Source organism: Misgurnus anguillicaudatus, chromosome 8, assembly GCF_027580225.2.
Source record: "Misgurnus anguillicaudatus chromosome 8, ASM2758022v2, whole genome shotgun sequence".
Taxonomy (NCBI): Eukaryota; Metazoa; Chordata; class Actinopteri; order Cypriniformes; family Cobitidae; genus Misgurnus; species Misgurnus anguillicaudatus.
Window position 1 is genome coordinate 41,716,923 of NC_073344.2, and position 14,545 is coordinate 41,731,467.

Sequence of the window (14,545 nt, forward strand, 5' to 3'; positions counted from 1 at the left end):
CATACTTTTCACGGTTTCCATTTACAATCATGCACACACGTTGCAGTTCATCAGTGCCTGGAAGGTTTACTGAAGCAAATTTGTAAAATGATTCATATGTTGGGAATCTTGGAGACTTAAGCTGTTCATCTGTGCGATATGGTAGGTAGAGTTTTAACAATGTTCCAAAGTATTTTTCTGGGTTTTTTTGCTCTGAGAAACGAGCAAATCTAATAACAGCAGGTTTACCCCGTGTTCTTTTTTGAATGTGTCCTATATTCTTTTGGAGTGCCAAAACATTTTTACCCTTTTTCTGTCTTCCATAAACAATGCGGTATTCACTTGAAAATTCTGCCATGCACATGTTATCAAATTCAGGTTTGTTTGGTCTGGCCTTGTACTTTTCTGGCAGTCCAGTCATCCACACATTCTCTAAGTCAGGGTCCATTGTTTGTAAATACTTCATTGGTAAACTCATCTTTACAGCATTGTCATCAGTGGGTATGAATATGACAGCTCGTGATGATGATTTCAGTTTTAGACTGCATGTGCGAGCAACTGCTTCTTGGGCGGAGACTTCGCGACTTTTGGCATAGCAATTCATGACCTGCTTCATGCTTTCACAGTCAGACATGTTATCATGACTTGTGTCTTTTATTACTTTTTTTAAATAATCACTCATCTCATGTTCAGCTTTTGAAATGTATGAGAGAATGTACATGATACAACTGTATGGATTGATAATGAACTGGATGTCCATGTTTGCATTCCAGGCTCTTAACAGCATTGGATTATAGCCATTAACCCAGCAATCACGTGGTCGTCTCTCCATGACAATTACATTTGATGTTGACAGACATTGAAAATATTTTTTATATTCTTCATAAGTCATGTTTACTTTTTGAAGCAGCTGTGCTGTGGTTTCAAAACTCTGTGTTGTGTCATTCAGCAGATCCCACACTTTTTGAAGTTGTTCTTTTGCTTGTGCAGTACTGTCATTTTCTCTCTCCTCTGTTGCTTCATTTTCTTCATCAGACTGATCTATTGGAGGAGGCCTGGGATGAGTTATCATGGTTGTGTTCATGGGTGGTTTGGGAAATCCAAATCTACAGTGCTTATTGTTTTTTCTACAGGATTTGGAGTGGTTACGACTGTGCATCTGTACTTCACTTACAATTCTATGCAGTTCTGGGTCTTTGTTTGGGTCTGGTAGTTTACATGAGATATATTTATCAATGAAATTGCACACATCTTCATCTTGATCTTTTTCAAATTCTGGAGAATCTTTCACCCAAAATAGGCAGTGAATGTGTGGAGAGCCACGCTGTTGAAATTCTACTCTATAAAAAAAGTCAATTACCTCACCGATGGGTTGAGCAGGTGACATTATTAGATCTCTTATCAAGGCTTCAACTCGTTTTTCAAACATGCGCATGGCTGTGACTGGGTTGATTTTAAGAATTTCACATTTCTCTGTCCAGTCTAATTCAGAAAAGTTCACTGTTTCACCTTGTTGTGCTTTAATAGCAGTAATAACTTCTGGCCATCTCATCTCAGCAGCACTGAATGTGCAGAAAAATGTAGGTGTGCCCAGTTGCCTTAGCATAGAGAACAAATCACGCAGAGTCTTCTCCCAGTAAGCTGGTGTTCCTCTTAGTGGCTGCATGAAACGTGTTGCCTCTTTGTTGTGTACAAGTTTTTCTAACTCAGATTTATCCTGCAGCAGTGAACAGTTTATTCTACGACCATCACGTGTCATAGGTTTTGCTTTTCTCAACTGAATGGACATACTAGATTTGGCCATGTGCATTTCTGTGACAAACTGTGCAAAAAATATATAGTTTGTATCCTTTGCACAACGATTATCTACAGAGAATAACCTGGTGTTAAAGTATCTGCTGGGGGAGACACATTTCAGTCTGTCAGGCTCATCAAAAGTGTTCTTACCATCAGGAAACTGCACTGGAAATGCCATAGACTCGAGCTTAGGAATTTTAAAAATGCTTACAGGACTGTTTTTCTCTGCAGGGGCAATACAAAATATTCCATCATCATAAGACAACAAATGTTGACCAGGATCTGGGGGCTGTAGACATGTGTCCAAGACAAGACCAGATTGTTGTTCATTATTAGATTCAGGGTCATCACTTGAATTAGCATGTTCATTTTCATTGCTTTGTCGTTCTGTGATTTCACTTTGGCTGTTGTTGTCAATGTCCATTGGCTCATCATGTGCACTGCTGTCATTTAAAGACTGTTCATACTCATTCAGCATTTCATCTGCCGGGGGAGATGGATTTATAACAATATTTTTATATTCGCAATGCATATCTTTAAGTTTTCCTAAAGCAGATAAAACCTTGTGCATATTAATAGTCTGATACTGATAATGACCTTGGTAACAAAGACGTCTTTTCAGTTTCACTGTAAGCAGCTGTGATTCACTTCTTGGTCTAGGTAAACAATTAACTGTTGTTTCCACTTCAGATGCAACTGAAATCACAGCACCCTTTATAGCTCTCTGTTGGCCTTTAGGAAGTGTTAAGATTTTAGCAAAAGGAATGTACTTTGCAATAACATGTCTTTCTAGAATATTCAAATTGCATAGCTCTGGAGGAATATGACTAAACTGAAGCTTATTGGCTACAGCAATGTCTGGCATTGTACCTCTCAAAAGTGTTGAATGGCAGCTGTGACAGATCCATTCTGTGTTCCTCATACACTGATCAGTACAATTAGAACAGATGTGAACATAGTTACCTGTCAAACATAGTGAAACAACTGTTGGATTCTTTTTATAGCTTTCACGATCACAGGTGCGCACTTGATTTGAGAAGAGTGCTCTTGCACAGCATGTGCATATATATGTTGGTCCCTGTTTTATAATGTCTCTGAAAGTTTGCAATGCCTTTAATATCAATGGATTCTGTATTTCAACAGGTTGATTATTTCTGAACACTTGTGTTGCCTGGCGCACACAGTCAATTACTTTATATTTGTGCTGTATGTCTTGTGCACAGTTTATCTTGTGAAGTATTTTAAGTGCTGACATTCTGTCTTTAGCTTTGAATAAATGATATGATTTTTGACTAGCCCTGAAAAGTGAGTCTTGTTGATAACGTTTTTTAAACGCGTCCTTTCTTTGTTCATAGAATTTTGAATCTATTTTGCACCGGTTTATATAATAGTCTTTTTGCCTTTGCCTGAAAATTGCATCTCTTGAATATCTATCAGTTATGTACCTTTTATGCTTTTCCTTAAATCTATCACTATTCCTGTAATTTCTTATGACATAGGATTTTTGTCTCTCCCTGAAATCTTCATCCATTATGTAATTTCTAATGACATAGTTCCTTTGTCTCTCTCTGAATTGTGCATTATTACTGTAACTGTCGATTATTTTTCTCCTTTTTTATCTCTGTATTCCTCATTATTTCTGTAATTCATAATAGCATAAACCTTTCTTTTATTCTTATATTCTTCATATTTTTTATAGTTGTTTTTCATGGCTTGTTTGTGCATTTCCCTGTAAAAAGTATTAGTTTGATAACGTTTCTTCTTTGCTTGGTTTTGTCTTTCCTTGTATTCTGTACTTGTTTTGTAATGCTCAGTTTTTTTTGTCTGTTTCCTATCTTGTTTTAAATTCATTTTTTTGTGCCATTTTATCTAGTAATCCTTGCGCCTTCTGGATTTGTTAAGCTTTTTTGATTGTTGATTCAATTCGGATGTTTCCAAACAGAGATCAATTGGATCTGACAATATAATATGAAATGAGGAATCTTTTGAGATGTTATGAGAAAGTTTATTTAATTGAACATTTTCCAAATTGTCAGTTACAGTAGTTCGAATCTCCATTTTATATTCATCTGTTGTGTTGACTGGCCACTGAACTGGATTTATTACCTGAATTTGCTGTTGTTCTGATGATGCAGCAGGTGCACATTTGTCATTTTTGTACAGAATTTGTTTTTCATATATTTTAGTTGATACACACGGCTCTATGTTATCAAGATACTCCATGGAGAAATCAGTACATACTGTTGTGCTTGTGAATGATATTGGCAGCAGATCAAATTGCACGTTATCGCTTAACTGGAAACACCCTTGAAACAACAGCAACAGTCTCTCTATCATGTCTTCTAAACGTGAAAATGTCAACATTACAGCAGTACCCGTGCCATCATTAGTAGACATGCCATCTGGTGTTCTGCAGTGTGAATCAAAAAATCCAAACCTCCCTGAGCGATCTCTAAACAAAGCAACACAATAAAGTCCACACAAAAACAGGCAGTTGCTGATTTCACTTCTGAGACATTGCAGAGTATTCTCGAGGTTGTCATAGCTGCCTAGTGCAGGTGCATCTCTTAGTAATCCAAACCTCTGGCCATGTTTAATGATGTTGTAAGAGCACAAGTTTGTCTCAAGTTTATCCGGTAGCTCATCAAAATCAAGGAAATTACTCCGAAATTGTCCTTTACTCTGTAGTGTTTGCTTGACAAGAGTGTACAAAGCATCACCTTTCTTTAAAATGTCATCTAATTCCAAACTGTTCAGCTCATTACGTTCGTTGTGCACCGCGAGAAACATTAAGGAATTGCACGTGCATTGTTGCCCTCTCGAATAAATACCGTACCTCGGGTCACTTTGACAGTGGGACGCCGTAACAGAGAGCACGTCTGGGCTTACGTCACTCGCAGTTGACACGGAGTTAATGCACAGTGAAGCTTCTACCTTTCTGCGCTGCTTCTGGGCTTCACTTCGTTTACCTTTACGTGGCATGACGATGGAACAGGTGTTAGAAATCTAAAGATCTGTTTACAGCAAAGTACCTTTCGTATGTTAAACAAGTGCAAATTTTCCGGATAAAACCTTAATAACAAATACAAAGACCCACTCAATGAATATTAATGCTTATTATACGTTATGCTAGTATACCACAGTAACAAGTGTCAACCTACTGTATTTACATACACACAATGTAACTGTTATACCGTCAAGCCTTTGTATTTCACTGAATTATAAAATGTTAACTAAAGACAATGCCAGTAATGCAACCAATTAGTAAAGGCAAATGTTACAACGTGGTAAGATTCAAATATGAACTTGCCAAACCAAAATACTTTACTGATATTTTAATTACCTTTAAATGTACTGCACTCAAATAACAATTACAACAAGAGTCAAACTGTAAATATAATACTGATATATTAATTAGCTTTTAAAGTACAGGACTGAAATTTTAGTAACAAGTCAACAAATTAAATATACAAACACACAAAACTATAGCAATTGAACTGTTATACTGTCAAACACTGTCAACCCCAATATTGTACAAAAATGTTAACCAAAAGCAATATCAGAAATGCAACCAATTAATAAAGGCAAATGTTACAATGTGGTAAGATTCAAAGAGGAACTTGGCAAACCAAAATATTTTAATGACCTTTAAATGTAGTCTATTCAAATAGCAGTTACAACAACAGTCAAACTTAGAATATTTTACTGATATATTAAAGTACTGTACTAAAATTTCACCGTTAAAACAGTCAAGAAATTAGATATACAAACACACAAGACTATAGCAATGGAACTGTTGAACTGTTAACCCCAATATTGTACAGAAATGATAACCAAAGGCAATATTACTAATGCAATTAATTAGTAGAGTATAAGCAAATGTGAAAAGACTCAGATATAAATGTAATACGTTTCAAAGATGAACTTCAAAAACAATTTTTTTTTTACTGATATATTAATGACTTTTAAAAGTACTGTAATGTGTATTATCTATTATAAGCAGTCTAAAAGACTATAGGAAATTATGTAATTTTAAAACTATAGTAAATTATTGTGTGTGTTGATGGTGTTGATTTCCCAACGCAGTCCTCTAATCAACGTTGCTTTGTGAAGACACTCAAGGCAGCAGGGCACACTGGAGCTGTAGGTAGTTCTGTTCTCACTTTTTCTGTCAAAGCAAAAAGTTAAAGGGACGTTCTGTTTTGGGGAAAGTCGGTGTATGGGGGTTAGGGCAACAGATTGGTTGGGTGGGGTAAAAAATTGGGTCGTTTTTTTTGGGTAGAAATTGTAGGCTTTGTTTTTTTAGTTGAATCGGTGATTTTTTTGGTTTCCTGGCAGTTTTTAAGAGGCAAGCTGCTTGGGTATGCATGGCATGTTTTGCAGTGTTAAAATGCGGTTTGGATGCGTTTGAAGAGGAAGCAAGCAAGCAAAGCAGCAACGTTTTGAAATGCGCAGCCAGGTGTTTGTGAAGTAAAAGTACAGAATAGAAGAGAAGCAATGATTTTAGCAAGATAAAAGTTTGAAAGAAAATGTATATAAAGGTCAGGACAGGACATGACAAACAAACACAACACAAAGAGAAAAAAAACAAGTTAGTTACATTCTAAAGTCAAAATAGCACGCATATTACAGAATGATTAACAGTACATACTTAATTGTACAAAACATATTGCAGGACAAAAATAAGTTAAAATTTTTGTTTAAACTCAAAGTATTAAGATCATATTAAAACTACACTCTAATATCAGTTTTTGAAAAGGCTGAATTATCTTGGTTACACAGAATATAGGTCCAGTCTGTATGTCCATTCTGTTAAGGGTGGGGCAGTCAAAAGCTGATGCTCTGTACAGTGTTAAGTGTATGACACAAACTGACTCTGATTTCTTCTTTTAAAATCATATAATATTTTTCATTTTCCATGCAAACTGCTGATTAAATTTAATAGTGTATGTTCCTTCATGAGGTCATAAAGTAACCAGGCAGTGAAAATCAATTGTGCATTGCAGTTACTAGATGCTACCTTTAAACCATATTGGCTTTGCCATTTTGGCAGAAACAAGGATGTGACTACACATGGGTTTGTTGTGTTCAGATTGACTAGACAGCAGGACGATGTATGATCTTATGTTTTGGGCATGTAATGCGCAATATTCTGACAGCCAGGTATGTGATATGTAGTAATTTTTTAATCTGTACAAATTTTATGTTGAGTATTATTCAGCCTTAGGAAAATTATTTTAATAAAATCCCAGTCATCTCTCCCACATTGTTAAAGCAATAGTTTGTCTAAAAATTAAATTTTTATGTTTATCAGCTTACCATCAGGCCATCCGAATTGTAGGTGACTTTGTTTCTTCAGTAAAACACAAATGTAGATTTTTAACTCCAACCCTTCAGTCTCTCAGTGAATATGCATGTGGATGGTATTAAAATTTGATAGAGAAAAATAACTCTGCGGCTCGTGACGACACATCAATGTCCTAAGAGATAAAACTGAACCAACAGGTTGCGAACCAACTTCATAGGTGCATACTGCCACCTATTGTATCGGGTGCACTGCATGAGGGTGCATAAGCACTATACGGGGCACCGATATAGTAGGTGGCGGTATGCTCTTATGAAGTTGGTTTGCAACCCACCCTTAAACACCAAGAAGAAGATGTGTACACACGTACTCCTTTAGGCATAGTGCTGTATTGAAGGTAAAAAAATTATATAAATACTTTTCGGTTTCTTGCACAAACCGATCGTTTCGTATCTTAGGACATTGAGTTGTCGTCATGAGCCGCAGAGTTTAATTTGGATTTGTCTGTACATTCCTCTAAGTTTTGTTACCACCCACATGCATTATACATCTGACAGACTGAAACAGTTGGGAGTTAAAAATCTATATTTGTGTTCCACTGAAGAAACAAATTCACCTACATCTTGGATGGCCTGGGGGTAAGCTGATAAACATAAGATGAATTATTGCTTTAAATGTGAAATATGTAACTGTTACTTACAAAGATGAATTAGATGTCCAATCTAGGAAAAAAAAAATCAAAAAAAACGACAAATTAGTTCAAAGTAGGCATGACCACATTTACAGTGTATTTAGAAAGTACTTAAACCCCTTTACTTTATTTGCAAATTTGTTATGTTTGCATTAATCCTTTTTATAATTTATATATACCTCAAGAATTTAAAATTACAAATTCACCTACATCTTGGACGGCCTGGGGGTAAGCTGATAAACATACGATGAACTAATGCTTTAAATGTGAAATATGTAACTGTTACTTACAAAGATGAATTAGATGTCCAATCTAGGAAAAACAAAATCAACAAAAACGACAAATTAGTTCAAAGTAGGCATGACCACATTTACAGTGTATTTAGAAAGTACTTAAACCCCTTTACTTTATTTGCAAATTTGTTATGTTTGCATTAATCCTTTTAATAATTTATATATACCTCAAGAATTTAAAATTATATTACTTTCCAAAGATAATGCAGTTTAACGCAGTCACAATATTAAACACTGTGGACTGGTTTCACAGACAAGCCTATTAAGCATCTTTAAAAAGCACTCCTTTGAAGAAGACATTACTGGTGTGTATCATAAGACAAATCAATGGCACTGGCATATCTTAAGATGTGTTTTACTAAACCTTGTCTGTGAACCTGGGGGTGTGTTAATAAAAGTCCCATGTCAGATGCAGCTTTTCAAGGCCTAATTAAAATGTTCTGACTCAAAAAAAAAAAAAGAATTTAAATCATTCTCATTAATCAACATCTAGTACCCCATAATGACAAAGTGAAAACTGAATTTAAGACATTTCTGTAAAATGTTTTAAAGGAAAAAAATAATTTCACATTTACTTAAGTATTCAGACCCTTTGCGATAACACTAGAAATTTTGTTTAGGTGCCATTTATTTGTGTTGATCAATGCCGAGATTTTCTACACCTTGACTCGAGTCCACTGAGATATCCTCACTAAAACCTTATCAAAATGACCCTAAGCAAAGAACAAGGACAACACAGTAGTGGTTTAGGGACAACTATGCGAGAAGTGGACCAACCAAAGCCCTGACTTCAACCTCACCAAGCATCTCTGGAGAGACCTGAAAATGGCTGTCAGCCGACAGTTCACATCCAAACTCACTGAGCTTGAAAGGATTTAAAAGGAAGAATGGCAGAAATTCCTTCAATCCAGATGTGCAAAGCTTGTTGCGTCATTCCCAAAAAGACTCGAGGCTGTACTTGCTGCAAAAAGTGCTTCAACTAACTACCAAGTAAAGTGTCTGAATAATTTCAGTTTTTTTCTTCTTTTAAATACATTTAGACATTTCCAAAATCCTGTTTTCAGTTTCTCATAATGGGGTACTGAGTGCAGATTAATAATAAGGGGGGGGGGGGTTATTGTAGTATCAGATTGAGACCTAACAAAATTGAACTGTGTAGGGGGTCTAAATAGTTTCTAAATACAAAGGTCCACAATGTGCAGTATAATGTCATTCAAACTTCAGTGTTTCTGCTGTCCTATAATAATTGGTAAAAATTAAGTCTTGATCTTATTTAGTCGTACCCAAAATGATCTACTTAGTCACATATGCTTCAGAATAAACAATTAATTATATGATATTCCTGTTCAAAATGTTTCCTTTCCTGTGGTATTAATGTAAAGATTGTTAATTTAATAAATTATCGCATCAGGCAACACAATAGAACCTAAACTGTAAAATGCCACCTTCAGAATTATTTTTTTTTTAACTCACCCCCTTGTCATCCAAGATGTTTGTCTTTCTTTGTTCAGTTGAATACAACCAGACCTATATTAAATAATACCCTGGCTGTTCCTTGCTTTGTAATGGCTCTGATCAGAGACCAAATGTTTAGAAGCTCCAAAAACTGCATCCATCCATTATTAAAGTAATCAAAATTTAATGTATCCAGTGGGTTAATAAAAAAAACAATTCATATTTTGACCTTTTAGTTACAAAACATACCTTAAATAAACAAACAATAAAACATTTAGTGTCTAACGACTGTCAGTTTTGTCACAACTCATGATGAAACACAAGAACCAATAAGATTTTACATACCACTATATTTAAATCTATAGTTGATTTTGTTTTATAAAATTACGTATATGTAACTAATCACTAAAAGTGCTCAGAACTAAACTTTTTCTTATAAACCTTATACTTTGCTTCTAAATACATTTATTAAACCACTGGGTTGTATATGGATTACTTTAATGATGGATGGATGGATGGATGGATGGACTTTTTTGAGATCGTAAATGTTTGGTCCATGATCAAACTTATTACAAAGCAAAAAGGAGCCAGGATATTAATAATTAGAACTCTGATTGTGTTCAGCTGATGAAAAAAAGGCATAAACACCTTAGATGACTTAGATGGGGCTAAGTAAAAAAATCTATCATTTTTATTTCTGAAGGCGGAGTACATCTTCAATAAAGTCAGTTTTACTTTCAAACTAGGAGTGTAACGGTTCTCGGTAAAGAATCGAATCGTCCTGTTTTACAACCCACAGTTCGGGACGCACGGGCACCATGTTTAATTCGACCACGCATTTCTATTATAGTTTGGTGAAAAAACGATGCATAAAAAAGCTAATGTATGGTTCTGAATAATCTCTGCATGTGTTAAGGTGAGAGTACCTGTCCAATCAACTCGAAGTATGCAAATTTGTTGCCATCCTCGCGTGTTTGTGTGTTTCACAGACCGTTTAGCACGGCAAACGAAGGAGAAAAGACGCTAACAGAGTCATCCCCAGCTGCATTTAAGTCTACTGCAGCAGTGGTGCTCAAGAAAACGTGGACAAAACTGTAAAATTCGCGAGTGCCGTATGCAATACATCTAATATGACGTGTCGCTTTACGCGTCATCACCAGGGTTTTGTTGATAGCACACGATCGCAGGTGAGACAGAAACAGCACAAATTGCCTTCTGTGTTTGAATTTTAACAAACCTATCTTCTTGCAAAAAAAAAAACTTGAAGATAGCGGCATAGAATATAAAAAGTAACCCAGTGTTCTAAGCTATTTTATGTTCATATTGAATTGCACAGTAAAGCTGGTATATAGTATAAAAATACAAGTGCTCTTAAGTGAAAATGTTGATTTTGGCAGAGGTTAAAAACGGCTTAGGTTTTTATTTTTGTAAAGCAGCCTGTTGTGACCAATGTGTACTGAAACTGTGACCCTAAGCCGTGATACGCACCGAAACGTGAGTAATTTGAACCGTTACACCCCTATTTCAAACATGCTGAAATGGCCAAAACTGACAAACAACAATAAACATTGGTAAACAATATCTGTTACATTAACAGAAAAACAATGTTATAATGTCATTAGGCAATTACTGATTCAAAAGTAATTGAAAATGACTCACCAGTGACGCAATGTGGATGGCTCTAAAAAGAGCCTTTGGGTTCGCTATAATAAAGTGTATGAAATAGGTGCTGTTGCCCAGCAAAACCAGGAATTTGGCTGAGGTCTAGAGAAAATCAAACAGAAGAAAAAGAAATGGCCACTAAATATCTAAATAAAATATGTCATAAATTGTACATTTAGTAAGAATTTGACATTCAAAAATAATACTTACTTAGCTAAAGCAGTTAAATGTTTTCAAAAGAGCAAAAGAAAGAAAAATTAAACATTACTATTTAAATATCATGTGCAAGGTTAACTGTTCAGAAAAAAAGTATTATGTGGCAACAGAGATTGTTATATAAATGACTTACCACAAAAATGTCTAGACAGCAAAAAATTATGTAACAAAAGTACAGGGGGAAGAGAAAAAAAAAACATACATTATTATCAAATCATAAGGGTTGATATACCAACCATATTCTGTTTACAATAGTATTTTTATAAAGTATATTTTGAGGAATTGCCTCCAACATATTAATAAACGTTACACTAGAAAAAACGCATGTATTTTGCGTACTTCCCCCTACCTAGGCTCTTTATTCAAACATTTTTTCGTCTCTCGCAAATAACAGTGAAGCCAACAGTGTTAATAATGCGGAAGCTCAAGCTGGGCGCGACCTCCCGGGTTCGCGCCTACCAAACGTATCTTAAACAAATAAGTTAAGTTACCATAACTTCAAAATGAACGTAAAAAACTATGATAAAATATGAAACACGTCAAAAACTCATGAACAAACAAGGCATTTAAGTAAAGCCTCGCCTGCAGATGTCACTGTAGCTTCGAGTAACGTAACGTTATGTTATTCTTCTATAGACGACACCATGCATTTATTATATATAATTGCATATGTTAGTCCACAACTTAAGTGGTTGTTCCTACCATCCACATAACCTCGGTTAAGCTGATTTTTGTTACCAAAAACAGGCAGACGCCTGAGTGTCTGACAACCACTTAAGTTAACGGTTACCTTTTCCCTCACTGAAATTGTTCGGTCGGTCCGTCCGTTTAACGGTTCACATTAACAATATATCAAACTAAAATCATATAAACAATAAAAATGGGCTTTAGCCACAATTTCTTAGGCTACAATTATTTGAACTATCCGTTTGTTTTTTTCCAACGCATAATTTACCTCAGAAAACAATGATAGCAGAAGATAATCCGTTATATTTTTTTATTGTTTAAACGTAAGTAATATTACACTCATCTAAATTAACAATCGACATATTTAAAATCATCAAATTGATTAATCCACCGTCTGTCTGTGAAATTTTAAGACTTTTATGAGGAAATTTGACCTACCTCAAGAGATAGCTGAGAAAGTGTCGCTCGATCAGTGAAGGTAAAACCAGTGAGAACCGGAAGCAAGCTCATTAGCTATACAGACTCTCGTCCAAAGCTGTAGTCTAATTTGTTTGAATTAATCACGTGATGTTACCTAATACCAGAATACTAGTCGTGTAACAAAAGTATTTCAAAAATATATATAAAATATTATCACATTTGAGCTTTGGATACGGGGCAGACAATATTAAACCATAATATTAAAAATAATAAAACAAGAAAACCTTCCTTAAACAGTAATATAAATGAAAATAAAATAAATATAATGCTATCAATGGCCATATGAACTCATTTGCTCTTATATATATAAAATGCTTATCATTTTGTTCGTTATTTTATTTAATTGATTAACTTTGAGAAATGCCCAAAATGGACAATTCTACAATAAATTGATAAATTCTTTGCCTTAAACAGTGCTTCCCAAACTGTGGGCCGCTGCCCCCCAGTGGGCCGTCGCAGTACTGCGGGGGACCTTGACTAGGCTAAATAAAAAAATCATGTGATTTTAAAGCGTATTTGTGTATATATTGTATATTTATTTATTTATATTTATTTCATTTTTTTATTATACTGAGGTGAGATACATTGCTTAAACGTTTTTATATATTTTTTAAATATTTTTTAACATAGTTATGTATTTCATTGCAATAGATTTATGAACTATTTGTGAGCTATGTAGCTTCTGTTACACACTTTTGGGTGGTTTCCCAGACTGGGATTAGCTTAAGACAGGACAAGGCCTTAGTTTAATTATGAAATATAACTAGTTTGAATAAACATGCCTTACTAAAAACATACTGGCGTGCATTTTAAGGAAAAACAAAGGGCACTGATGTATTTTAAGATATGTCAGTGCATGTTGTTTTCAGTTTGGACCGCTCTTATATTTATTTTAGTCTAGGACTAGTCTAATCCTTGTCCGGGAAACCACCCCTTTGTGTTATAATGGTAAATACTATGCAGAAAGTATGTAGTGTTATGGTTTTATATATGAAGAGTTTCGTTGCAAAACGAGATAACCACCATTTTTTTAAATATTCAGAAATCTTGTTTTTTGGTTGTGCATTCCAATTAATTTCAATTCAACTGCAGTTGTTTTGTTTTGATTTAAACCTTCATAACTTAAAACATACAGCTAAGTAGCACCATAAAACAAAATAATAACATGATAACATAATAATAAACATATTTTCACAAAAATGTTAAAAAATTGATTTATCTCGTTTTGCAACGAAACTCTTCATTTATTTGTAAAGAATTTTTACGTCATCTTTCAACAGAATATAAAATACTTTCCATAGTTCTCATGATTCACGTGAGATTCTTAAAAACTGGTTATTAAATGTTGGTAATGTGCAAAGAGACAATCGGCTTTATTAAAAAGATATGTTATACTACAAATGGGGGGGGGGGGTCGTGGATCTTTTGCTATGTTTTTGGGGGGGGCTTACCAGTGTTAAGTTTGGGAAGCTCTGGCCTAAAATATTACACAGTGATAAGATGGCACTGATAGGTACAGACACACTATCATCAGTGTCATTATCCTAGTGACTATTTGTGAACCTCTTAAATGGCAAACAATTCACATAGATGTTGCAGTAAAGCCCCAGCTGGGAAAAATCAAAGGTCAACATCCTATTTATCTTGTCTAAAACATAGATAAAGGAAAAGATGCATCAATATTCACATACAAACAACAGCAGTGTGCATTAAAGTATACTGTGTATCAGTTCCCAGACGTAAAAAAACATGAATATCATTATGCATTACATTATTGTTCGAAAAATGCTGCATAAATGTTTTCCCAACTAATAATGAATTTAAATATATTGAAGTTTCAAGCATCAAGACCTTCATGTTTACTGCATACTCTGATCTTGTAGCTTACAATTACATAGCAACTGCATAGCAGCATCCTAGCTAATCATCCTAGCTAGCCTCATATTAAATCAAGCTAGCCCTGCTGAACAAAGCAGCATA

At 34.8% G+C, this 14,545-nt stretch overlaps 1 long non-coding RNA gene across 4 annotated transcripts; it reads right to left on the reverse strand.

Annotated features, from left to right (window-relative positions):
- Positions 1 to 5,096: 5,096 nt before the first annotated feature.
- LOC141365917 (uncharacterized) lies at positions 5,097 to 12,539 on the reverse strand. 4 transcript variants are annotated; one of them, XR_012370875.1, is made up of 5 exons: positions 11,393 to 12,539; positions 11,180 to 11,284; positions 8,063 to 8,084; positions 7,782 to 7,803; positions 5,097 to 6,132 (listed from the first exon to the last, which is right to left on the reverse strand). It is a non-coding gene; the product is annotated as an uncharacterized lncRNA (long non-coding RNA). The 4 variants fall into 4 exon arrangements; XR_012370874.1 differs by lacking the exon at positions 11,393 to 12,539 and having other exon boundaries at positions 11,180 to 11,356; XR_012370876.1 differs by lacking the exons at positions 11,180 to 11,284; positions 11,393 to 12,539 and having other exon boundaries at positions 5,097 to 6,129; positions 8,063 to 10,482.
- Positions 12,540 to 14,545: the final 2,006 nt, after the last annotated feature.